This window comes from Diadema antillarum, unplaced genomic scaffold, assembly GCF_040938485.1.
Source record: "Diadema antillarum isolate AM-2024a unplaced genomic scaffold, OU_Dant_1.0 seq00000182_RagTag, whole genome shotgun sequence".
Classification (NCBI taxonomy): Eukaryota; Metazoa; Echinodermata; class Echinoidea; order Diadematoida; family Diadematidae; genus Diadema; species Diadema antillarum.
The window spans coordinates 496,336-523,732 of NW_027271249.1; the positions used below are offsets into that span (position 1 = coordinate 496,336).

At 39.2% G+C, this 27,397-nt stretch overlaps 1 protein-coding gene across 1 annotated transcript in view; it reads left to right on the forward strand.

Moving 5' to 3' along the window:
• Positions 1–27,397, forward strand: part of LOC139728497 (metabotropic glutamate receptor 1-like) — a 180,617-nt gene that overhangs the window by 89,020 nt on the left and 64,200 nt on the right. The window lies entirely within an intron of this gene.

A 27,397-nucleotide genomic window follows, 5' to 3' on the forward strand; every position in this document is an offset into this window, starting at 1 on the left:
ATAATCAAAACATCAAAAGCCATGATCAATATTAGTTATAACCCTTTTGTATACTTAATGTATTATCTCGTTAATAGGTTTTGTATTGCGACCACACGACGTTATTATTTGCATGTTTTGCTCTTATTCATTTATAATGACGATGATGCAAACACCAATAAATCAAACGAAGATTGTTGTGGTCACTCTCCTCCCCTGAGCTCAGCGTCCTCGCGAAAGACGTATGTAGGCATAGCACAGATTCCTCTCCGCCAAGGAAGGGACAAGCCGAACTGACACAATCACTTTGATTGTGACGAAATAATCAGCCGCCGGTTCTCTTCACCACTCCCCCCCCCCCCCCCATCTTTCCTTTCGTAGCCAGTCAGAAGATCTGATCACGTTATCCTCCATTTGCTAATTGGACTAGTCAAGCTCGTTAGCTACCAGACCTGCTCTGGATCTGATCGGCAAGAGGTTTTGCCAACAAGTCAGCCATCGCGAATCGTGAACGCGTCTGAAGCGATGGTTTAGAAGCTACAATTACTTATCATCTGCGGACCTCAAACACTTGTAAACAAAAAAAGCAACGTAAGCAGATAAAGAGCGAAAAATAGCCCACAATTTGACGATGAAGCATGTGCATCACACCATTAAATTAAAGAGCATACAATACTACAAACAGTTAGTGCATGTAAAAGAGCACTAGATAAGCAAAATGTCCATCTCGCTGAAAGCACAGTGCGCAATTCACTAGAGAATGAGACCTTAAGCACAGGGGAAATTTTTTGCTGTACACCTTGAACCTAACGCGTTAACATGTTACACGAGAGACATAGAAAATGAAACTGAATGACACTGAAACATTCATTCTGTTTCGGCCAATCATCATGCAATTTCACTTTTCAGGTGGGACTTTATCAGGACGATAAACAAGGATGGTAAACATTTTATTGTCATGGTTTAAAAGGGGCGTGAAATGTCTATACTCGTAATTATACAGCTCCATGTATTGCATCAATTTCTTCCTAACAGAAGGTGTGCTAAAAAAAGGGGAAAACAAAACTAATCCAATGCTGGACTATGCAACGAAAAATAAAGAATCAAAATTTAGCAGCAAGACTTCTTTCAAGATTAAAAGAAGCGCAACCACGTCACGCCCATCCTCAAAGAAGTCTATTGGTTGCCCATCGAGTAAATCCCGAATCCACTTCATATAGTCATAATATATAGGCCCTACTTTTCACTTTCACAGCAATTCCCGGTCTCACTACTCACTACATATTTGAACTAATATTCTCATGTAACTAATATCATGTAATCCTTAAAGACGACTTAGGCCCTCCACCCTACAACTTCTGCAGATGCCACAACAAAGAACAACAACGTATGGTGACAGATATTTTGCTTTGTACAGCGGCCCAACCCTGTGAAACTCTCTACCCTCTACTTGTTGTCTCAAGACAAGAATAACCCCGCACCTCTCAAAAACTGATTAAGTCATATCTTTTCAATGATGCAAGATTAATTTCCAATGATAATTTTTTTACTGTATAATATTGTTTTTTATCTTAAGAATAGAATAAAGTTTTATCTTGGCTGTAAAGCGGATTAAGAGTTAGGTCAGATCTGAAATGCATTACATAAAAAGATATTATCATTGCTTTGACTATCAACATCATATTCAAGGGTAACAATATTCCAGGCTAACAATCTACAACTAGACTATTTGGTTCCTTAGGTGGCAATGACGTAATAATCTATTTCTCTTCCCAAGCAGCTCCCGTTTATCAAACTGTGACTGTGGCCAAAAGGAGAGCGTAAGGTTTTGCTTTCCATTAGTTCGTGAATCCATAGTTGCACACAAACTATTGATTTGGCAATAATATAATGGGACTCTGCAGCTGGACCTAGCGTTGGGTCTTTCTCAATCATGATATTGAATATTATTTTAGGAAACACTGTAGTTTTCCCGCCGTCACCTACGCTCAATCGTTCCCTCCTCTTTTTTCCCTGCGTACTTGTTTCTTGCCGCGTTGATCGCCATGAGATAAACGGACACTCCGGAAAATGAGCTTTCTCGCTTCCAGTGTCTTCGGCAAATCAGATTCGTGTTAGCCGCTGGCAGTGAGCCGCGTGGACTTTGTTTTTGATCTTTTTTTCCCTGTTGCTGTTGTTGTTGTCTGGACTTTTTAGCCCTCAGTGTCTGTTACAGTCAAGGCAATTTCTGCTGCCCAGTTATACTTCACAGTAAAGGAATCGTTATTGCTTTTGCTCAAAGTGGAAAAAAAAAAAACTCAAACTCTCTCATGTACTTGTGCTCCTTGAATCAAGATTGACCAATTTTCGAATAAACCAGTTCCGGGTTCAGACACTGAAAAATATTTTTTTTTTCATTCCTCTTTGCGTGAATTGTTTAGCTTTTATGCCCTTATTTCTATCTATTTGCATTATGTAAAAGCCCGTTTGGTCTTGGTTAAAAACACATACCTCCCACAAAAGAAAAAAAAAATACACCAGCAGATATACTGTCTCTCTAAGGGTAGAATGTAAGATAATGATATTTTTATACCCCCGCCAAACGAAGTTTGAAGGGGGTATATAGGAATCAGCGGACGGTCGGTCGGGCGGTCGGTCGGGCGGTCGGTCGGGCGGTCGGGCGGTCGGGCGGTCGGTCGGGCGGTCGGGCGGTCGGGCGGTCGGTCGGGCGGTCGGTCCGTTGCAAATCTTGCGTCGCGAACTACTTCCTCAGTTTTCAACCGATTCCCATAAAACTTGGCACAGATGTGTGCCTTGGGTTGTAGATGTGCAAGACGTATTTTTTGACAGTACCCAAAAGTACGTTGCCATGGTAACGGCATATTATGGGCAAAAATGGGTACAAATCTTGCGTCGCGAACTCCTCCCACAGTTTTTGATCAATTTTTATGAAATTAGGTACAGATGTTCATCTGAATATGTTAATGTGCAAGACACATATTTCCGCAGTGGCAAAAAGTGCGTTGCCATGGTAACGGCATGTTATTGGTAAAATATAGGGCAAAATGCTTCATGGCAAAACTGCTTCATCAGTGTTCTTCCAATTCTCATGGAATTCATATTGAATGTTTGTCTTAGGATATAGGTCAGCATGACACATTTCTTGACAGTGACAAAAAGTATGTTGCCATGGTAACAGCTCACATATTATGAGCCAAAATGATGGAAAATTTTGTGTTGCAAACTACTTCCTCAGTTTTTGCCCAATTTCCATGAAACTTGGTACAGACGTGTGCCTTTGGTTGTAGATGTGCAAGACGCATTTTTCGACAGTACCTGAAAGTACGTTGCCATGGTAACGGCATATTAATGGCAGAAGATCAAGGAAAGATCTTGCGGATTTAACTACTTCCTCAGTTTTTTGACCAAAGCTTATCAAATGTTGTTTTGACCAAAGCTTATGAAATGTTGTTTGACGGGGGTATAACCAGTCGCTGTAGCGACATTTCTAGTTTCCTCTGTGAGCACACAGGTGTGTACGCCTTGAGCACGTTAGTTATGTGGAATTTGCGCATTATAAGTACCCTGTATTATCATTATATTATCATTATTATCATCATTACACACACAATGATTTCAACTTATTCGGAAACTAACTATAATAGCTCAACAATTAGGAGAGATTTCTTTGCATATCTGCAAAAAAAAAAAATAATTATTATGTTGCAGCAAAGCAAGTAACTCTGCGTTAGTCAGCGTGCGGCTTCAAAAGTGTATCTAACATGGTCGTGATGGATGCTGACGTTGTAAAACTAAAACCTAAATGCGGGAGAGAGAAAAAAAAAACCCACAAACAAACGTGAAATTGTGGGGTCACTGGATGCCAACATATACTGATTAGAATTTGTTGATGGCATTACGATACGCCTGAAGCAACGAGCTGTGACTTTTATGGGCTATATTCTGTCTGTATTCTCTTATTGGGGGTTGGAAATATTACTTGGTGAGTTCCGCACGCTCTAGTTCGTATATCGTTGCGACCAATCATTGATATAAGTTGCAAGTTCGAAACAAACGTTGGCATTTGTTCGCGTCGCTCCAACACACACATCGTTGAACCCACAGCAAATAATTTGGCAGTGTGTTTTTTTTTTGTCGCCCTATAGACAGTGAAGAGTGTCGCCAATCACCATGTGAGCAAACGATATTAGCCTGAAAAGTCATGACATTACAAAGAAATTTGTAGAACCCCCTAGTCTTCTTTCCTGAAATAAATACGTTGTCCACATGGCGTAACAGTGTTCTTACGACACAATTTATAATAATTATTCAAAACCTATTTTGCAAGTATCGATAGATACACCAATACTATCAATTTTGAAAGTCTTTAGTACGTGATACCGTTTCTTCGTCGCCTACATGTTTATGTGATCCTATGCAGACAAAAACATTGATTTGAATGTTATTGGAGCGATTGTAGATGTTCATGGGGAAAAAAATAGGCCTTTATACCCTCACTCCTCAGTCTCTCATCGGTCACTCATCGGAAGCAAAGTTTATCGCTTCCGACCACCCACCGAAGTGTATCGGATCACACTCAAATGAATCCGACTTGTTTTGTTGGACGATCAGGTCAGTGTCAGACAAGTCGGGCGGTGATCAGATGGGGCAAGATCGTCCGATGAGGATCACCCGCGATATGTCTGACACTCACCTGATATACACGTAGTCGACCAACCAAGTCGAATTCATCAGACTACGATCCGATACACTTCGGTGGGTGGTCGGAAGCAACAAACTTTGCTTCCGATGAGTGACAGATAAGAGAAAAATCTCTGTGGAATGGGGGTATATACAGACAGCGATATGAGATGATTCTGACTGTGCATTGTGTTACCGAGGGATAACGGCAATGTGCTGCTGCTTCTGCTGAAATGTCACACACTCTACTTCCAAGACCCCTTCACTAGAATGGGCGATTCCAAACGGATACAGACAACATCCGTCAATTTTCATTCAATATTAATTCAAACCCGTGGAGGAAAAGCTGTCTAAAAGATACGTAGTTTGACAGATCACTATCGTGTTTCAACATGCATTGTAGTTCGGCTCGAATGACAGGTGTATGGATGGACCGATAGCACAGCGGACTGTGTTATGATAGGCTTTAGGTGTGAACTTCATTCCATATGCATTAGCCTAGCAAATAGCGCTTGGAGAATAAAAAAAAGTGACAAAACGATGAAAAGTGAGGTATGTTCTAGACAGCACGAGTTAGGGCAGTATATAGCCAGACAAAGGCCATGGGGGGGGGGGGAGGGGGGGGGGGTGAAGAGAATAGAGACAGAGATACAAAATGGGTGACATGAGATGTGTGGGAGTTAATATATTTGGAGAGAAACGGAAAAGAACTCATTATAAGGTATTGTTAGACATTAAAGTCACATCAACAGGGGAAAGGGATGTTGGTTTGCCTATACAAAAATTATATGTGGACCATTTCATGTCTCAGATATGTATATATATATATATATATATATATATACAGTTGTATAACGCAATGATAATGCATTAGTATGCTTTTTCCACCGTAGAATAAAATTTATTCATTTTTGAAGATTTCAATTTTTATGATTATGATTTTATGATTATTACTCTATTGCCGTTTATGTAATAGCTGCGTGTGCACTAGTTAACATCTTACCAAACTTCTGTACTTTAATTTTCCCTTTAATGTTCCATGTTCCGGCGGAACTTGTGTTTCCCGAAGAAACCGGCGGATGTGAAACAAGGGCAAGAATGCGCCGACACGCGACTTGAAACACGACTGGCGATCAATCAAAATTCCCCTGTTCCTGTAGCGTATTCATGACACAAAGTACCCTTGGCACTAGGACACACCCACACGCACACACATACACACACACACACACACACGCACACACGCACACACAATACAGACACGCATACACACACATACAATATTCGAGGATATAATACATTTGGAGTGAATCGCTACACGGGGGACATGGCTTAAAAATCAATATAGCAGCATTTGCCATGTATAGACGATCTGACGTTCTGATTCAGTGTCACATTTTAATGAATCATAATTGTTTACCTGTGCGACATTGACGCTTCCAGCATAACAGGGTTCAAATTAGCTTGGAATGACTACATCCCTCATACATTTTTTTTTTCTCTCTCTCTCAGAAGACCTACGCGAGAACATTTTCTTTTTTTTTTTGCCCTCATAGCTTTTCCTATAAAACTATAAGGAACAACATAATGCTACGCTTAAAACGTTTTACTTCTGGCCGTGTCGAGGTGCTGCGTCCCCTACTTTATTAGCCATTTAGGAGGTCAATGGTTCGAGTTGTGCCACTCCACTTGTATAGTATACTTGACAACTGCTTAAGCAAGGTGTATTTGTTCACAACGCTCAAGTCTTACCTGGTGCATGTGTCGAGAAGAAATACCATGTCGTCCATGTTGGATTCATTGTGATGTGCGATTAGGATCAGATTTAATCCCATTGTTAGGTGATATTTGATAGGATTTGAAGCATTTTGAGTATCACTGCTTGGTGGATAGGGGGTGTTTATACACCAGTCAGAAAAAATGATAATGACAGTTGTAGTAAGCACGCAGTACCAACGTTAAGCTCCAAGATAATAAGTAATATTACTTTCCCACTTCGTAATAGGGGATTGTCAGTTGTAGTGATATCGGTGGTGATTGGTCGCAGAAGTTGATAGCAATACAATAGTGGTGGCCACTTGCTGTCTTGAGGTATAATATTATAGTAGTACATGTAGTACTTGTATAGTAGTAGTAGTTGGAGGAGTAGCAGTAATAGTAATAGTAATAGTAGTAGTAGTAGTAGTAGTAGTAGCAGCAGCAGCAGCAGCAGTAGTAATAGTATTAGTGGTGGTGGTGATAATAACAACGATATGTCGTAATAGCATCAGTAGCATAATTCCACAATCGTCATTATTCCAATCATTTATTAACTCCCCTACTGCCTCATTAACATGATACCACCACACCCCCACCCACCAAAGGGTTAAATGATTTGCATTGTAATTAATAACTTATTGGAACGACGCAACACAGGTGTCATAATTTTCAGTAATCAGGGGATGGGGCGGGAGTAGAGTTGGCTCACTGCTTGTGTCCCTCCAATTCATTCCCGGAGGAAGCTAGATGTTGTCTCTGTTTGTTTGTCTGTCGGTCTGTCCGTATATATGTATGTATGTTTCTCGCTCCCTCCCCTACCCCTACCCCCTCCCCCACTGCTATAAAGGGCCAAGAGGTACATCCATCGGGCCGGTCTTAAATGTTGTGTACAAATATCACAATGTTCCTCGCTTTAGTAGTTGCATGCAAAACCAAAACGAAGACATGGGAAAATATGAAACTAAACATCAAACTGTTTTTCACTCATACTGTCCTGCATGTGCAGGATATTTGCAATTTGAGATGAAGACGCAGATAGAGAAACGGAGAGAGGTACTGCCGCACGACGGACACTTAATGAACGATCTCAACCCCTGCTGGTTCACACCAGGCTACCTGCAAAAGGCGTCAAACGATGTATTCAAGCGCGCGCGGCATGTCTTTCGACATAAGATGTGGTGAAGAGTCAGATATAGGCGTTACATTCACACAAACAAAATGAACGCACCAATTTGATTTCGTCAAATCTAACTCATTTTTTTTTCTGCAATGACACCCACTAACAGGTTATTGTCAGAATGTTGCCGACCCGCTTCAGTGGCTGTGATATTAAAAAAAAATAGTGATATCACCAAGGGATTAGAAATGATGCTGTTTAGATTCTGCTATTCTATTCCAATCCTGTGGTATAAGGCAACCTACTAGTTGCCCTGATGATAAGGGCATGGTATTTGCGGTTTCGGACATAACAGACTTATGACACTTTGTGTAATTACAGGGGCATGTCACGTTAATAGTTACGCAGAAACATATCATATCAGAAATATACAATCTAATTTAAAGTAGAACAGGCGCAAGAAACATTATTTTTGGGGAAATTCTTATCAAAAACAAAATTATTTATGTACTAACATACTATGGCTCTGACACGAAATGGTTCCATAGCACTTTACCTAGATAGATGGCAGGAAAATAAAATATGCTAATAAGTCTCAAGATGTCTTTGAATACGCATTCCCATATTGGAAATATCGTCAATAAGTAGCAACGCTGAGTCAAACTCAACACACATACGCACCTACTGACAACGGTCCTGGCATTCCAGTATAGCAGTTTTAAGAGTCTATGATAAAACACGTATTTAATATATCACTGTGTGAGTGTGTATTTGATCAGATGTTTTTAACACTATCTTGTGTTTGTCCTCTCTCTTTGGGGCTCTGTGGTTCATTGGGTAAGACTTTTGACTTTGAAGCGGACGTCCCGAGTTCGAGTCCTGCTAAGTGCGTATAAGGCAAGGTGTTCAGACCTACTGTGTCCATCTTGACCAGGGTGTAAGATTGGGTATATACCGGACAATGCTGGGGTAAAAATGATTGCAGGGCCCTCTGGAAACAGTGTTGACACTGAAGAGGCTACATTGACTATCGTATAAGACCATACTATTATCTTTATCATTTTTATTCTGTTTATCATTACTATTATTACTATCATCATCATCATTATTGCTATCATTATTACTATCAACATTATTATCATCATTATTATCGCAAATATCATTATAATTTTTTTCAGAATTTTAATCATAACAGACATTACAACATGCATTGTGTAGAAGCCAATATTCTGCGCTTTTCACACGGCATGGAAAGAAAACATTAAACATACCAAAAAAAAAAAGGGTGTAAGGTCGAAAAATCTGCAGAAGTTGCTTGACATTCTGTTCAAAGTCAAAACATGCGAGGTACTCAAACCTCTGGATATTATCTGCTTTACGTCACACATGGTTACACTAAATAATGTGACATGATTAAGCCAGTATCAGTAGTAAATAAGCACGTGCAACAAAGATGCCGGCGCTAATTTCATTTATAGATAACTCCCCTCGATTCTTAAATCACCTACATACCCACTCAACCGGGGGAGTGTTTTTGTCATCGCTTAGCTGGATTTTACATTTGAGTGAGTCATTTAATACGTACTGTTAAACAAGAAATTTTCGCGCGTATGCGTGAAATTTTCTCAAATTATTTAGCGAGGAGCCAAGATTCGCGGCATAAAAATGCACGCAAACGTTCTTGTCTATGCTATGCATCGATTGCAGTAGCAACTTGCCCCCCCCCCCCAAAAAAAAAAAAAAAAAAATGTAATGCTGCGAAATAGGCCGTCGGCTCCAATTCGCGAAAATTTCACGACGTGAATATTGTCTGGTTTTACAGTCAGCGTGCCAAGATCATGTGTGCAAGAATTTTCCTACGTCAGAGTGCATTCTACCCGTTTTCTCCTACTATACCATGTAGATGACTTTAAATTGAAGGTTCATGGAAATTGGGCTGTTGGGGGAGTGAGAAATAATATTCGTGCTACTGTAAACACTTTTCTAAGGCCAGATCAGGTTACGATTAATGGTCGTAGATCCCGACTAATTTCTACGTAAATAGCTTGCCTGTTAATGGATTGCCTCTATAGCGTCAAGCATTCATCAAAGAACAATGTTATATAATATTTGGGAAAAGGATTATGTAACAACTTTTTTTTTTTCATTTTGTCCATCATCAGGTATTGGCAGTTTTAGAAGGCGCCCTCACAGAGTTGCAGGCCGTCTTTAGAAAGTGAAAGACGTTCACTCGTTGTGCAATAAGCTCGCTAGGTTTGTGCTAGCTTTTTAACATGTTTGTGTTATGGGATACTGAGGGGGGCTAACAAATTCATACAAATTATTGTGATCACAAGATTTGAAGCTGATTTTCTCACCATAGGCAGCATCTCAGGGCAGAAGCTTGTTATCAGCTCGCTACCTTTAATGTTTTGATAATTATGTGACATAGGCGCCGGAAGTGGGGGGGGGGGGGGGCAGGGGGGGGCGGCCGCCCCCCCAATCCAAAAGGTGGGGGGGCAAAACGCATTTTTGCCCCCCCAAAAAGCCCCCCCCCCCCAAAAAAAAAAAATAAAAAAAAAAAATAATAATAAAAATAAATGAATAAACAGAAAATAAAATAAATATGTATATATATATGAATAAAAGGGGAAAAATATGGCTACAAACGGCAGCTTTTGGACTGTAAAATGTCAAAATTTTCAAGCTCGCTCGCTTCGCTCGCTCGCATCCAGCAGTTGAGCCCGGTGAGCCTCCCCCTTAACTTCTAAAGCGAAAAACATAGCTACGACGGCAGTTGTTAGACTCTAGAATGTCAAAATTTTCAAGCTAGCTCGCTTCGCTCGCTCGCATTGAATCGTTATACCATTCTCCTAATGTTGATGACAGTAATTGCCAGTAGTTGCGCCCGATGCCCCCACCCCTTAATTTCCAAAGCGAAAGATGAATATAGCTACAAACGGGAGTTTTGGGACTGTGAAATGTCAAAATTTTCAAGCTCGCTCGCTTCGCTCGCTCGCATTGAATCGTTATGCCACTCTCCTAATGTTGCTGCCAGTAATTGCCAGCAGTTGCGTCCGATGCCCCCCCCCCCTTAATTTCCAAAGCGAAAGATATAGCTACAAACGGGAGTTTTTGGACTGTAAAATGTCAAAATTCTCAAGCTCGCTCGCTTTGCTCGCTCGCATTGAATCGTTATGCCGTTCTCCTAATGTTGCTGCCAATAATTGCCAGCAGTTGCACCCGATGCGCCCCCGTTTATTTCAAAGCGAAATATGTAGCTACAATTATTAAAACTCCAGTTTTGGAACTGTAGAATATCAAAATTTTCAAGCTCGCTCGCTTCGCTCGCTCGCATTTTATTGTTATGCCATTCACCTTATGTTGCTGACAGTATATAATTTGTCGATCGCTTCACACCGTCATTCCATAATCTATGTAAGGAAAACTTACAATGTTCCTCAATGACTGCGTTGTTTAATGTATCACATTCCGTAATGTATTGTAGTCCCATTATTGCTCACGCACACACGCACAAGCATACAGACCGTCAAAATTACTTTATGGTTCCCCCATGTTTCGACCCACCGTACGCCACTTTACATATATATATATATATATATATATATATATATATATATATATATATATGTATATATATACATATATATATAAATAATAGATGTGTGTGCGTGTGTGTGTGTGTGTGTGTGTATGTGTATATTGTGTAACATATGCATGGTCTAATCTTGAGCCCCCTCCAATGTTTGCCCCCCCAATCCAAAACTGCTTCCGGCGCGCCTGTTATGTGATATATCTTGAATCGCTCTGTCAGGTCGTCTGTTTTCAGCAGGAGACCTCTTCTTAGCCGACATCAACGATACTGTTCACGGGTTGTTGTTGTTGTTGTTGTTGTTGTTGTTATTGTTTAATACTAATAATTGTTTTGGATATAAACTCCAAATTTTATTGTCCGAAAATGGAAATTCTTTTTGCCCAATTGATAGTGGGCCCGGTAGCCACTGAGCAGCGCCAGATCGACGTTGCTCTAACCTTTTCAACTGTTGAACGGCAAACAAGGTAGCGGCAACTCCCATCTTTTAACGTCTTTTGGTATGACGCGGCCGGGGTTCGAAACCATGACCTCCCGATTGTGAGGCAGCCGCTCTTCTTTGATACTGAGCCAACACATCGGTTGTTGTTGTTGTTTTCAAATAAGAATAAGCAGAGTGGCAGAAAATAATCCCTATGGACACAACAGAGGGGCAATAAATTCTGTCAGTACAAGCATGACAAGTGGCGTACGTCCTGTCCAGTTTAATTCCATTTTCTTTGACACTCGCCTTTCACGTTGATTTTGTCTTATTGCATCGAACTATAGATAACCATGCAATGGTCATTATTATATCCGGGAAATTTTACAATGGCATAAACAGTCATGAAGCCAACGAATGATACCATGATGATTATAATGCCTGGTACTTAAGAGCGTGTATCATGGAGCGAACCCATCAAAGTTATCACTTAAGTGTGTGATCCATTGCCCTCCACGGGCAGTCTTGTAGCTTGTATCCTAGTCATGAATTCACGCGTGATTTCCAAGCTGGTGTTGGTGGCAGGGGAAAAAAAAAGAGGTCAGTGCACTATTCCGGTGATGAGAATGTGATCATAGATGCATACTCTTGAAAGCTGCCATAGATCCATTACACGCATACAGCATTCCAATTCAGTGCCTACGCTGCTGAATCTTGTTTGACACATTAATTACAGTAAAAGCGTGTCGGCGATACCTTCCGCACGATCGTCTACACACCGTCCGGCAGGCATCTCCCCTCGAAAAAAAAAAATGGCTGGGAACAACTCTTGGTGATTACTCCGGAGGTCTTCAGCAAAGTAACGCAAAGTTCACACTGTTTATAGACATCAAAGCATGTAGCTTTATCACGATTTGAATAAAGCAAACAAACAAAAATCTAAACGCAAAACATTCACGGGGTTCTAACAAGAGTTATTATTGGTCTCTCCCGGTAGCTTCAGAGTAAACAGCTAAGTTATGAATAAAATAAATAATTGAATAAATACATACAAACGCACATACATATTATACTCATTCATTTACCTATGAACATACATCCGAGCATATTTACGATTATGCATACAAAGATATACTGGTTGTACGCACATATCAGGATCCATACTTACACTCAAGGGACATGTCGTGTACTTATCCCCTCGGACTCATATACAAAGTATAGTGAGTGTATACCATAACGCGATGGAATTACGCGAGGAATAAACCTTTACAATATATCAGAAAAATATTCGACAGCTTCTTTCACATCAATTTCATTCGCATACATGTACCTTAGTGAAATCAGTTGCAATCTTAAAATCTTATTGACTGGACACATTCAAATTGGCTGGTCATGCCGGTGAAGATTAGCAATTTCCATTCCCTGTGAGGTAAATTATTGTCAGCAATTGCTTTAGCCAGAGAGCATCGAGACCGAACTCATGAACGATACTTATAATTAAAAAATAGAAGAAAAAACATCCAAGATGTGTTAACGGACAAAGCAAGCCACGATTTCAAGCATAACAGTGATTACAGTCAACCTCGTTTAAATGTCAAATCCAAATCGACCGGAGAAAATCTTACGACTTACGTGAATTTCGACTTACACAATAGAATGAACACAACATGTTTATAATCATCCCCCCCCCCCCCCCCAAAAAAAAAAAAGGTCTTCGACGTAGGCAATTTTTCGACTTGCACGCTGGGGTCAACTTAGGCGAGGTTAACTGTATTTGCACAGCTGTATTCCTCGATGATATTTAGATAGTGATACTGTATTATGTAACAGTTGTGAAGGGCATTGAGTTACATGCCTTCAAAGTTCAAATTTAAAGAAAATGTATAAGTGGAAGATATTTGTAATAATTGCAAAAACGTAAATTAACAAAATACATGTGATAATGAGCAACGAAATGATGAAAATATGATAGTATATTTTTGTATATACATATGCATTGTACAAATCTAAGTATAAGGATGGCAATGGAAATGGAGGGTCCCACTAAAAAGCAAAGCTTGTAGGTATGGAACCCTCAGAAAATACATAAGAGATCGAATAATGAATTAATGAAACTACATGCAGATATAAAACAAAATCAAAGCCTTGTTGGGGAGTAAAACAATGTGCTGTCATTCAATCACGTCATCATCTGTTCATTGAATTAAGTTCGGATTCATTTTACGTGTGGAGTGGGAGAGTAGTGATATTGACAGTGTGCAGGCAAACAATCTCTTGACGACAACTGTTTTGGTTGCATGAATTCCCGAGGCAATACGGATAAAGTGCCTTGCCAATGGAAACTATATAACCGCTTCTTTCAGGGGATTCGAACAGGGGACCTCGAGATCGAGAGCAATACTTGATTTTGATTATCCACTGATCCACAACGGCTCCCAAGTTATCACAATTAAAGCAAAAGCAAAAGAAACAGACAACCAACCAAACAACAAATTAAGATGTTCAAGAATCTGCAAAATCGGCTCCAAAGAATGTGAAAATATATTAATATAATTTCTTTAGTAAATAGCGAGCCGTTTAAGTCATTTACCCGTTCCCTATTATGTACGATAATTATTTGAATAATGAAAGTAACGATAATTAAAATGATCATGATGATAATGATAAAAATAAAGATATTACTGCTACTACTACTACTACTCTACTACTACTACTACTACTACTACTACTACTACTACTACTACTACTACAACTACTACTACTACTAACAACGACAACAACAACAACATGGTCTTATTTATCCAAGGTATAGCCTCTTCAGTGTTACCAGTGCTCTTACCAAAGGGCCCTGTCATGATTATTATAGCGTTGTCAGGTATCCATTTACACACCTATAGGTCGAGAGGGACATGGTGGGTAACACATCTTGTCCAAGGACGTAAGCACTGGACTGGATTTTAACTCGGGTCTTCCATCTTGAGTCAGGAGTCTTATCCACTATATGCCACAGTGCCCTCACGAAATTTTAAAATCTCAATAGACTTTGCGCTAATTCAGCTAGTTACTTGAATTAAATGAATTAAGTTGAAAAAAAAAACCCACCAAACAAACAAAACAAAAACAAACTATAACGAAAAGATAAAAACAAAGGCAAAGCAATGCAATGAGTATTAGCCTTTACGTTGAGATCCTTTATGTCTTTAACACAATTGTAGCATTTGAATGTAAACAGTAAATGTTTTTTACAGCGATTCCCGGCGCGGTTCAATCTTATGGGTATATTGTAATACAAGACATCGCTATTTAACCATCGGTGAAACAAAATGATCTTGATGAAAAGGAGGACAAATCGCACTGGAGGGCAACATCCATTTGAATATCCACCTGTCGGTGCTATATACCCTAGTAGCGAAGAAGGGAAAAAAGAACCTTAAAAAAGGGGAAACCTCCTATACTTCTCCTACTTCAGATCAGTCTTTCTTCTCATCTTTCACCTGACTCTAAAGAACCTTGGTTTTTCACCACGTACGAGGCCCTCCAGGTGAGTTCAAGCGGATAGAGAAAGTCCATCGGAGAACTCTTAAACCTCTGTGAATTGTCCGAGGAGAAGAATGTATTGCCGCAAGACTTCTTTTCTTCCTTCGCTGCTCTTGTTCTCTTGTTGTATTTGTATTCCTTTTGCTACTTCCGAGGGCTGGATTACTTTTCAGTTCAAAGTGGCTCCTCTTTAAAATACTGAGAGACCACTAACGACACTGATCTGGTGGGAATTATTCTGTTTTTCTCCTAGTTTTAGCCTGGCCTTTAAAGATACATGGTACAGATTTGGTTGAGATGGGGATTCAGCTTTTAACTTTTTACGAGATAATTAGAAACCACTCATGTAAAATGAAAGAACATGCAATTCAAAGAGGAATTCAAAGTTTACTAGATGAAAATTTGTTTTGAAAAGGCTGAGATATCCAAAAACAAATTTAAACAAAGTGATCCTAGTAAAATACGGGTCCCATCTTCTATCAGGATCGCTTAATATTGGAAAAGCTCAGCCATTTCCATACCGATTTTCATCAATGAACTTTGAAACCCTTTTAGAATTGTATTTTTTTAATATTACATAAGAAGTTTCTTATTATCTCATGAAAAAAAAATGGATACCTGAAGCCACACCTCAACCAAAACTGTATCATCCCTATAACTGCATGTGTATCACAGCTCAAATGAGTCTCTTCTGAATGCAAATGTAAAGTATTTAAAAATGTAAAGTATTCATAAGTTGAGAGTATCATTCTTTATTTCGAATGCTGTCTACTCTACACTGCGAGAGATGGCAATCGGTTTGATTTTGTTTCACTCCTTATGTGCAATGTAATCCATTCATTTCTGGGTCAATACGTAAAGAATTACAACTTGAATAATTCTATATCCTTTATGAACATGCTTCCGAGAAGTCAAGAAAGTATGGTAATATGGCTTGAACTATGATATGGAATACCTTACATCAAGTTACATTAAAGTGTAGTCGCCTTGGCAACGTAATGGTGCCTGTCGTAGAAGACTGAAGCATCGCCTGCACAGTTTGCTCCCCTTTTATGTCTCCACGGGAAGGGGAAGGAAGCTTTTCCCGTCGTCACACATCTTCTCGAACCTAGGAACGGGCTCACGTTAAGTTGCGAAAAAGTCCCAAAAGACCACGCCTAAACGTTCATTTTGATCGATTGGGAGGGTTGACTTACATTCTCCAATGCCTGTGTATGATTTATGCCAAGGTGTGAACAAGACCCAATTCCACCGTTCTGTAAATATAGCATCGGTTCAATTTACTATGATTTGATGCTGCTATTGGCCAATTTCTTGCAATGGGAATATTCGTAAACAGATATATTCGCAGACACCGCGCAGAGGGATTGGCTGGGGATTTTGTCGCTCCAGATACGTTTTCATTTTTCGTAGTCTATTTACCATTAATACAAATTTCAGTGAGAAATAACCCTGAATTCCTTTTTTTTCTAAGACATGCAGCATTAACTATTCTTTGTGACAGTATGCTCCCAGAGAGCAAGAATGCATTGGTAAATTCTATTTTTTGCGAGATTTTAAATGAGTTCATTTCTATCGCACATCTTAGACAAAGAGAAATGTCCATATAACTCAGTCACCCTAGCATGTAGCTTTAAAGGTAGCCATATACATACACAACACACACTTTCTGCGCAGACCTAAAATGTACGATATGATAGCACACACATAATCATACAAACTTAACTTGACGCCTTTTGTAATGTCCATGGTGCTGTAAGGAAGGCTGGCACACATCTCATGTCACGGATGATGATGAAGCTGAAGGTAAACAGGAAGAAGAAGACGGAGAAGGAGGAGGAGAAGAAGAAGAATAAGATGGAAAAGAAGAAAAAGAAAAAGAAAAGACGAAGAGAGGGAGGAAGACGAAAAAGAAGAAGAAGAAGAACAAGAAGAAGAAGAAGATGGAGAAGGAATATAAAGAAAAAGAAGGAGGAGGAGAAGAAGAAATTTTGTGGCAGACAGGAGACTATCCGGCCCGAGCATGTACACACCCACGATATTTTTTTATCATGGCTACCGCTAATACCCTGAGCAGCTGGTGCTTTTCATTCTATCATTGTATCATTCTATTTCTTTGCATATTGTAAATGCTTGTTTAATTATTATGTAACTGGACCCCATGGAAGACCAGTGGTGCCATGGCGGCACCGCTGAATATGGGCATTCTAGCCGGTTTAAACTGTATTTTTTATATGTTTTAACGGAAATAAATACCAACCTACCTACCTTATCTGCGTCGATGAAAAACGAATTGTCATTCAGTTGCAATATAGAAGTTGGTTAAAAAAAAATAACCAGCAATAGCAAGCAAGGTTGTAGAGGTTAGCCCTTTCACAATGCAATTATAATACAGATTCCATTATTTGAAGTTTGAAGCGTATTTATTTGCCATACCTATAGATGTAATGTTTCTCCATAGATATTTGCTTTCTGGAATCATTAATGATTAAGCACAGCAAAACAACAACAACAACAACAACAATAAAATGAAATGAAACGAAATGAAATGAAATGAAAACGAAGTAGAGTAACAAGACCACACACACACACACACAAACAAAAAAACCACCCAACAACAACCTGGTTGATAAGAGGAATTGTTTTGACCCAGGTAACATTATTGTATGCTACAAACACACAACACACACACACACACACACACACACACACACACACACAGGCGCATACAACCACACGTAACTGTATTATTTCGAAGGCGCCAAAAGTTTTGGCGTCACACCTCCGTAGGGATTATATAGTTTACACCAGATCCAGTCCATGTCTCACAACTGTGCCACTTCGGCCATATCCAGTTGGGGTCTTCACTCTGTGAACAGGCATCCATCATCGCGAATTTCAAAAAAGTCATTATAAAGTGATGAACCAGTAGATAAACACATTATGTGTGAATTGAAGTGATATGATGAAGGTAAGCTTATACATTATTACTTTTAAAAAGTGAGCATCATATGCCTATAATTTGAAGGACTGGGCAGAGGTTCGCTCTTCTGACCGCCCTTTAGTTAAACTATAGGAGCTTACTCTAAGTTCACCCTGCTACCTTGTGTCTGTGACAGAGACTTTAAGAGGTAAAGCAGTTACGTTAAATTTCTGAAACAATATCTTGCAAACTGAAGGAACACGAATCTTTTTTGAGGGAGACTGTTTATACCGATTTTGGAGGGAAAAAATAACGGTGGAACAATAATGTGTCATCTACGGTAGATGTGTACTGATTGTGCGGTGAACTATTGTGTATTTCTTTATCTTTTTTTCCCTTTATGTAAGCAAATGTGTTCGAGAGGGAGAAAAAGGAATGGGTTTTCTTTTCTCTGGGTGTGACGCCGCGGAAAAACGATGGGGTATTTCTGCCTTTTTTTTCCTTTTATATGAATATATCTGACGGAATTCGTATCATGGAATCTCATGACAATTGGTTCATTAATGTAAGCATTGTAAGTGTGTATTGGCAACCAGCATTAATGATGTATAAACAAGCTCAAGATTATAAAACTGCGATGCAATTCAAAACTACTTGTTGGTCACTAAATCAGGAGAATCACTTACCACCTGTTTCCACAGTTAAGGATGCGAACGTTCTCCCCAATGCGATAAATATAACTTCTTTAATTCGCTTATAGGACGAGCTGATCTTTCTATATATAGCACGCATTTCTCAAAGACACCTGCTCAAGAATACTCGGCAGTGCTCTTCCAAAGCATAATTTCTACAGACAGCCCTGGGTCATTAGAACATGAGAAAGTCTGGAAAACATCTGTGATAATCGGGCAGCCCAACCTGAACAGCTATGATGTCCTTAATCGTAATTCGTTTTTATATTCAAATTCATAATGTCTCGTTCTCTAATGCTCTCTGGATTTCCATCAAGCTTGATAGCCTGCTATTAAGTCTTTAGATAGCAGAGAAGATGATGTCTTTCAGGTGTGTCTATAAAACGTTCAGTTTCAATGTCATCTCATGTTCTTCAGATTTCAGTGGACACCCTGTTGATGATTTAAAAAAAAGGCAGCAACAGCAGCAACAACAAAAGCAATGATAGAGAGAGAGAGAAAAAACAAACAAACAAACCTTGTATTGGCTCTAAGCCTCTAGGATGAGACATTCAGCAGTAGGTTACCTACACCTCTAATCCCACGTGGTGTAGTGTGTATTCGTGACACTCTAAATAATTCACCTCGGTTTGTTGTTCCGCTTCGGAGAGGTCCTGATTCATTTCGGCGAGTCCCAAACCGGCTTAAATTCCCTGAATTCTGCCTTCCGACGTCAAACCGTCGTCATTTTAGGACATCCAGGCGGCTGCACCAAAAGACAATACACATGGAGAAGAGAATTCAGACCAAAAACAAGACGATTGAGGCTGAGAAGAAGAGAAATGGAGAAAGGGGGGGGGTCAGCAATATAGGAAAAAACACACAAACAAACAAACGAACAAACGTATGGGGGCATGAAAGCTCGCCTCAACACAGTCGGCTCAAGTTTGGTAAGTTTAAGCCGCGGTGCATATAACCAAGCATCAAACATGCATGCTGGCGGACGGTGGGCATGACATTCGTGAAAGTGACGCGAAGTGATACCAAACAGTTTAGATTTCATTCAAGGTGGCAGACACCGTGTAGGCATCGGCTATGAAGTTTAGCAGTCTACTGCATGTCTGTTGTTCTCGGTGACTTTGAATACATTTTATCGTCATTACTGAGTCCAAAATATAAATGATGTATTTGATGAAGGCCTTATTACCATAAATTCGAGTAAAAAGAAATGAATAAATTGCATATTCCGTTCTAGTTCTAGTTCTTTTTGGAGGAATGTTGGGAGGGATGTTCCCCTGTCCACGTGATGGAACTTGTGAGAAACAGCGTCTCGGTTGTGGTTGTTGAGGGAACCGCCAGTCGATATTTCATGAGGTTGTCGTCCTATCGTTGTCTCAAATAGAAATTCAATGAGTCGACGAATACGAATAGCGCGAAAATTTACGCTTGGAATCGATATGAAGGGCTAGAGTTTGATTCATAAAAGAGTAAAACATTCTAGCCCATTGCGTATGTTAACTGATTGTACCATGAATCAAATTTGCAGAAAATTGTCACATCTCAGAAGCGGTAAATCAAGCAATAGTTTATCGAAATACGAGCTCTGTATGATACAAAGTTGTCATTATCTTGTTCTTTGGGATCTATCTGTACACATGTATTTGCAAATTATACTTTTTCATGATAATGTTTATCTGCTCGTATCAAATCAGCTATGTATAAGAATATGAAAAAACTTAAAAACGTAATTATCACTATAGCCATGATAACATTGATTATGCTAACTATAATGATAATGAGGATGATGATTAAAATATCAGTTATGAATGTTACTTCATTATTATTGTATCATAAGAACTATACTCATCACTTGTGCCAAGTATTCTAAAAGGTGCCTGTTCAGCAATAAAATGCTATCCACTCTATTCCTCTTATTTTGTCCGCTGAGCGAGAAAGTGGAAAGGAATCCAGGCACATCTTAGAGTCCTCTCGCCTAATCAAGTTGGTGAGATGTGCGGTCACGCCAAACTCGATAAGCCACGCGAGACGCAATGTAGAACAAGGTTAGGATCTACTCGGAATGAAGTCAAGCGAAATATAAGACACATGAGTCGACAAGTCTCCCCTTTTTCTCTCTCTCTGTCTCTTCGTCTCTCTATTTCTATCTTTGAATGAAGAACATAAAAAACAATGAAGTTGCTGAGCTCATACTCTGACCGATTTGACAGCTTCTGGGAATTGCAAAAGTGGTTTCCAATTCGGCAACGATTTGCAAAACCTTCTGCAGGTGTGCGACAATGACATATATATCCCACATAATTATAGGGATTGTCTGCTGTTTATGAGCTTGAAGGTCCCTTCAATATCATTGTATAATGTCTAATATAAAGCATGCCTGCTGTTGTAAGTTGTTATTATACATGGTATTTTTCCACGTTCTCGATCAATCGTACAGACTGGTGTCGAAGACTAGCTCTCTTGAGAAGCACTCTCGGAGAATGCAGTTACGAATGCACGAAGCAGGTCCCGCTTATTCGTTTGTTCGTTTATTTGTTTCTTATTACTTCGTAACTTTTTCAAGAGACTGATGAAGTAATATTCAAGTTTCGGCGCTGTCCAATAATCTCTCTTCTGCATCCCATGGAACTATCATACACTTCTAGTCATTCTTACATCGAAACAAGAGAAGTTTATACATTTTCTTAAACTGCAAAACATACACTTGTTCAGGAATATCTGCACACAATTTACGACGGAGCCAAAAAGTTCATTCCGAGAAAAAAAAATACTTGTGTCATAAGGTCAACGTGTGGTTGATAGGTGCCAGGTAAAAATGTCAGAGGTAACAATAATATACTCCGACAGGCATGCACTTAAGAAATAATACGAGTTTTACATTATCACATGAGATCAACCTTTATTGTTTCAATTGTTGATTTCTCTGACCTCTGACATTTTGACCTCTGACATTTTACCCCTGACGTTTTTACCTTTGGCATTTTTTACCTCTGATATGTTTTACCTCTGACATTTATACATCTGATTCTTTTTTTTTTTTACCTCTGTCATCTTTTTACACCGAATCTTTTGGCTACACGCAATTACTTGAAAGGGTCTTTCGCTTTCCTACCCATCCCCGCCTCCTCCACTTTGGCGAATATTCACCACGTTCTGTCAAAAAACAAACAAACAAATAAACAAACAAACAAACAAACATTTTGATATTCAAGAGAATTAGCTCAATTTTCTTTTCAGATTTATTTTTTCATTACCATTTGTGAAAGTTTTACCCGCGTTTTTCAGGAGGATTAATTATAAGCAATTGTGAATGGAAGTTTTAGGGATTTCAGGGCTATACCTGAGTATGGAATGGCTAATCATGAAAAAAAAAGACAAAATCTATAAATGAAGCAAAACAACAAAAAGCAAACCGAATATGTCCCTGGGTTTTGAAAGAGTTTGATCTTTTTGATCTATACTCATTTGTGAACAATCTTGAATAATCTACATGTACATGTTTTTTTTTTGCTCTTATACTAAACACTTCCTTGATATCAGTTCATTCACAGAGCATGAGGAGGGAACAACCTTGATGATTGAGCAATCCTTGTATATACCTAAATTAGATACTTTGAAGGCCGATTGTTAAAGCGTATGCAACGCTGCGAGCAATATCACGCTGTAGGTGAGCTTTAACGATAAAATCAGGTCAGCAATTACAGAAAATAAAAAGATACTGGCATAGAAAAGCGAACGCGTATGTGTGATGAGAGGGGATAGAGTGTTCCAAACTGATTGCCAATTGACACAAATATTCTGAAAGTAGGATTCAGTGCCAAGCAATCGGGTTTTAATTTGGTCTCTGGAAAATCAGTTCAATGTAGGTTTTATTAACCATATGTTGTTTTTTTCGTGGCCTCGCTTACATTGCAGGAATAATTGCTTTATCTATAAAACGAGACATTAATTTATTCAATCTTCATTTATTAGTTTATTAATTCTTGTCCCAGCTGATACACATCGAATACCTGATCGCCACACTGGTGTGAGTGTTTTAGGCAGCTATCGCTTGAATTAATTAATCGATGTTTCGTCTCTTCTCTAAACCTAGCCCTGGATTTTACTTGCACACTCACCTTTTTATTCTACATACAAATGTTTTTTTCACTAATTTAAATGTCACTTACCCTGCTTTCAGTCACCTACTGTTACGTCTCACACCTATCCCAGTTTAGCTTTATGGACAAGCTGCTATAGCGGTGTTATATTTTCAACGTTGAGTGTTCAAGGTGCTTGTATATTTTCAAGCTGAAGAAGTGTATTTTCGGATAGAGTTTCGATCTATTGGTCTATTCTAATTAAGTGAAAAGCTACACCGAATGTAAAATTACGCAAATTTTTCCCGTGATAAGTCTGTTCATCTAGGTTAATACTCGATAGTAATCTATCTCCTAAACAATATACCTTTTCACTTTCGTCATGGCTGAGTACAGAATATACAGTTCGTAGCGCTTTATTCGCGTGTCGAGATGTAATCACATTTACAGAAACAAGAGAAATAGGGTCTGACTTACTCCAAAAGCCCTCAGTATAATATGGTATGATATGATATGATGTTTGAACGGCGCTAGAAATTATTCATATCTCCGCAATATGTGTCCTATTTACTTGCCGTCCTTTCCCTGTGTCTTTTGTCTTTCTCTCCCGTGGATGTGTACTATAACAAAATATTCTGAGGTCTCTCCTTTTTTTTATTTCAGTTTCCCTTGTCGTCATCATGGTATGATGATCAATAATATTACTCTCAATACACTTAGGATAAAGTAGAAATATATGTATATATATATATTATATATATATTATGCATACATACATACATGCATACATATATGCATGTACACATTTATTTTACATAATACTTTATGTGTTTGTGTGTGTGTGTGTGTGTGTGTGTGTGTGTGTGTTTGAGCATTTTCTCGTGTGTACGTTTGTGTTCGCGCTCCTACACACAAACACATGATATTGCACGAGCGCCAAATGCATTATTAAATTCCAGTCGGATGTCATTCAATCGCCAAGGAGACTGGCCATCAATATACACGCGCTCCGTCCGACCCGTGAAAGCCACTCGAAATCTGTCGTTCCTCTGCGACAGTCCATGTCACCCCCGCGAGAGTGACCCGAGCTCACGTCACCATCAATGTTTTAATTCCGCTCTGGACTAAGCACTTGCTCTTTTACTCTCTACCCCCTTAATCCCTTTCTTTCCTCTTTCTGTACTTTTTGCGTCCACTTTTTTTCTTTAAATCTGCCAATCCCCTTCTTTCACCTCCTTTCAGCAATACTGCATTTCATCCCAGTTTCTTCTCCTTTTTGGGTTCATATTTTCTTTTTCCTTCTCTGCCAACCAAATCCCCGCCCTTCATTTCCTTTCAGCGGTGCGGTCGTTCATCATATGGGCCTTGGGCAAATCTCCCCGTTCCTCTTCAAGGCCAGCTCGTACATCTTGATGTCAAAATCAATTCCGATTCGCTTATTTATGTCTTCGTTTTCTGGTGTTGGAATAATGCTCCCTCATATTGCATTTATTCATAGTGAGGGTTTTTTTTTCCCTTCTTTCCAACTAAAAGGTGTGAAAATTATGCACCTGTCAACGGATATAAATATTCCATTAGCGCGCAGTACAAGAACGGAGCAAAATCATAAAATTTACTTAAGATGTCATTATTTAGATCCCATTTCCTGCTACAGATGCGATTCTGACATTTCACTGTGTGTCTGTAGAAAAAAAAGTTGATAATTGATATTCTGACCTCATTACTTTTATCCGTATTCATAAATTGATGTGGATTTTTTACAAGGCTGCGCACTAATAAAGTGACACATTTTCCGTTGCGGTCGAATGTTCAAAACTATATAAACATAATTTCACTTACAAGACACCAACAGCAGAGTATACAGTATTTAGACCTGGCTACACCACCAGTGCCTTAACGATATTATGCTGATGCTTGAACACACTTATTTATTCATGTATGTATGTATGTATGTATGTATGTATGTATGTATGTACAGGTGTATGTATGTATGTTGTTTTATACATATTAAAATGCATATATATATATATATATATATATATATATATGTATACATGCATACATATAAATGCGTTTGTGTTTGTGTGTGTGGGTGTGTGTGTGCACGTTTGTGGCGCGTTTGTGTACATACATTTGCATTGTGTACATGCATTTGCAGGGGAATAACATCCAGATACAACGTGTATGTGTATATTTTCTTTGCATCGTTGTCCAAGTGTGACGTCACGCATTGTTGTTATCTTCTTATCCAGTGATTGCTGTACTGAAAAAAAAAAAATTATAACTTTTGAAGGGACTGTCCGATTTTCCTCAAGCTTTGGTAATACTGATTTGTTTTACTATTTCTGCATTCACACAATCAAGATAATATTTTGGTTTCACCTCTATTTAAGAGGTCGTAAGTGGTGAATGCTGATACGAGCATTATGATGTACGTATGGCCGTATGTTTCATTCACAACGAACGACCAGCCTCAGAATATAGCAAAATGAGTAACAGAATTCGGTCTTAGAACTGAAGGAAAAAGAAATGTGTTCTATGAAAACTTGCTAAAAGATTGTGCATCACTTTTAAAGCGTATACATATTGCCGCCATTTTGATCACTGTCCGAAGTGACAACGAAGTAGTCGAAATGACAACAGAACACTAAATATGACTCGGGTTTAAATTCATGAAATTCTCCCGTCGAGAAGTTTTCATTGCAACTGATTTACGTCGATGTAGGGCAGTTTGTCAATCGGTTGCAATGAGTCGGGTTTGTTTCATCTTGCGGTAAAGTAATGCTTGACGTGGACGACTTTATGTCCGCATTTATTCCATACTTCACTTTTCCGCACAATACATCATAAAGATGCACGTAGCAGAAAAATGAACCTTGCAATACCATACTGAACTATCAACATCAAAGTTGCACCATAATTACACAGTGGTTTTCGACATATGCAACCTTTCACTGACTATGTAACTTTCCCCTCTACTCGAGGTGTATTCATGTTTGAATTACCGCGGTCTCATGTACCACCGACGGTTATTTGCTGTCACCGTTCTCATAGGCGAAATACCGCGGTTAAAGATACCGCGGTATTTCAGTCGATACCTTCCTCATTCACGTAATACCGTGGTATTTCTAACATGAAAGAACATCTTTTCGGTGTATAGTACTGCGCATATTGACACGCATACTGAGTATCTCCTATTTACGGGGCGATTGTGTCAGGTCACGTGGGAAACACAAAATTGTACGAAAGGTGGTACGGTAGGACATCGATCATCCGGCCACGTTGGGATTGGTATAGGCGTCCGGATAATCGATTTGGCCGGATAAGAGAGATATGCTCAAATATAACACTTTTTAGCATATCATATGCTACAGGTATACACCCATGTTATTACCAGTTCAATATTATGATTAAATTACTGGAGTACTGGATTCACTTATTGATACCCTCCTCACACTATGAACAGCTGCCGAAAATCAGCGGTAATATGATATCTAAACTAATACGCATACATGTATATTTCAGATATTGGCAAACACCAAATGTGCGAAATGTACTTCATTCATACAAAGAGACATATTTTTTTTTCTCTTCCCGCGGGGTGCAGTTACAGAATTCCTGCGATGCCTTGTACAGAGAGTGCCCAGCCTAACGTTTGTAGTAATTTCTTTTACTTCGTATTTTGTGGTTCGGGATTTTTTTCTTTCTCAGTTCTTATATATAGGAACGTGAAAATGGAATAAATTGATGGGTGTGCCTAAAAAAGGGAGAAAATTACCCTCTCTCGTCTACGCCGTGAGAATATTTTTAGAGATAGAAAGAGAGGAAAAGAGGGAGAGGGAGAGAGAGAGAGAGAGAGAGAGAGAGAGAGAGAAGGGGAGGGGGAGGGAGATAGGAGGGAAAACTAATCAAGCGACGAGCCAACCTCATAAATCCTTTCCTTTCTGGTCCCCTATCTCACACGCCGGGCTCAGAAAAACAAAACCAAACAAAATAACATTATATTTGGTCCATTTACTCGCCTGTAAATATGGCCGGGATCTTCATGGTCGATTTCACGCCACGTTACCTCTCTGCGACAGTAATAGATTAAAGCGTTGGTCCAGTGTTATACACGGCTGAGAAGCGGCTGCCCGGGGTCACCCCTTGCTGTTATGAGATCGCGGATCTATACAGTGTATGCCATTGATCAGTAAAAAAGAAAAAAAAAAGAAAAAAAAAGCAAAATGAGGGCGTCCTTTATGCCTACCTGCATGAGATTGTCTTCTTACATATCATTCCTATATCTACGGTATCTGTTCATATGTTTCCATGTATGTATGTATACATGCATGTGTATCTTTGTGTGTGTGTGTGTGTGTGTGTAGTGATGTATTTGTGTGTGATGATGACACTGATACACATGCATTAATGGCGCCATTTTATAGCTGTTTAAAAACATTCAAAGGCGCAGACTTCTCCAAGAAAGTTTAATAGCAATTGAATGCCTGGTGAAAAAGACAATGAGTCTTGAGTTAGGCTTTGAAGTGTTCCAAATTGTCAGTATCACGGAGAAATGATGGGAGGGAGGTCCAGTATACGGGTATATTTAAATCTAACTGTAAATGAATAATCAAATATAT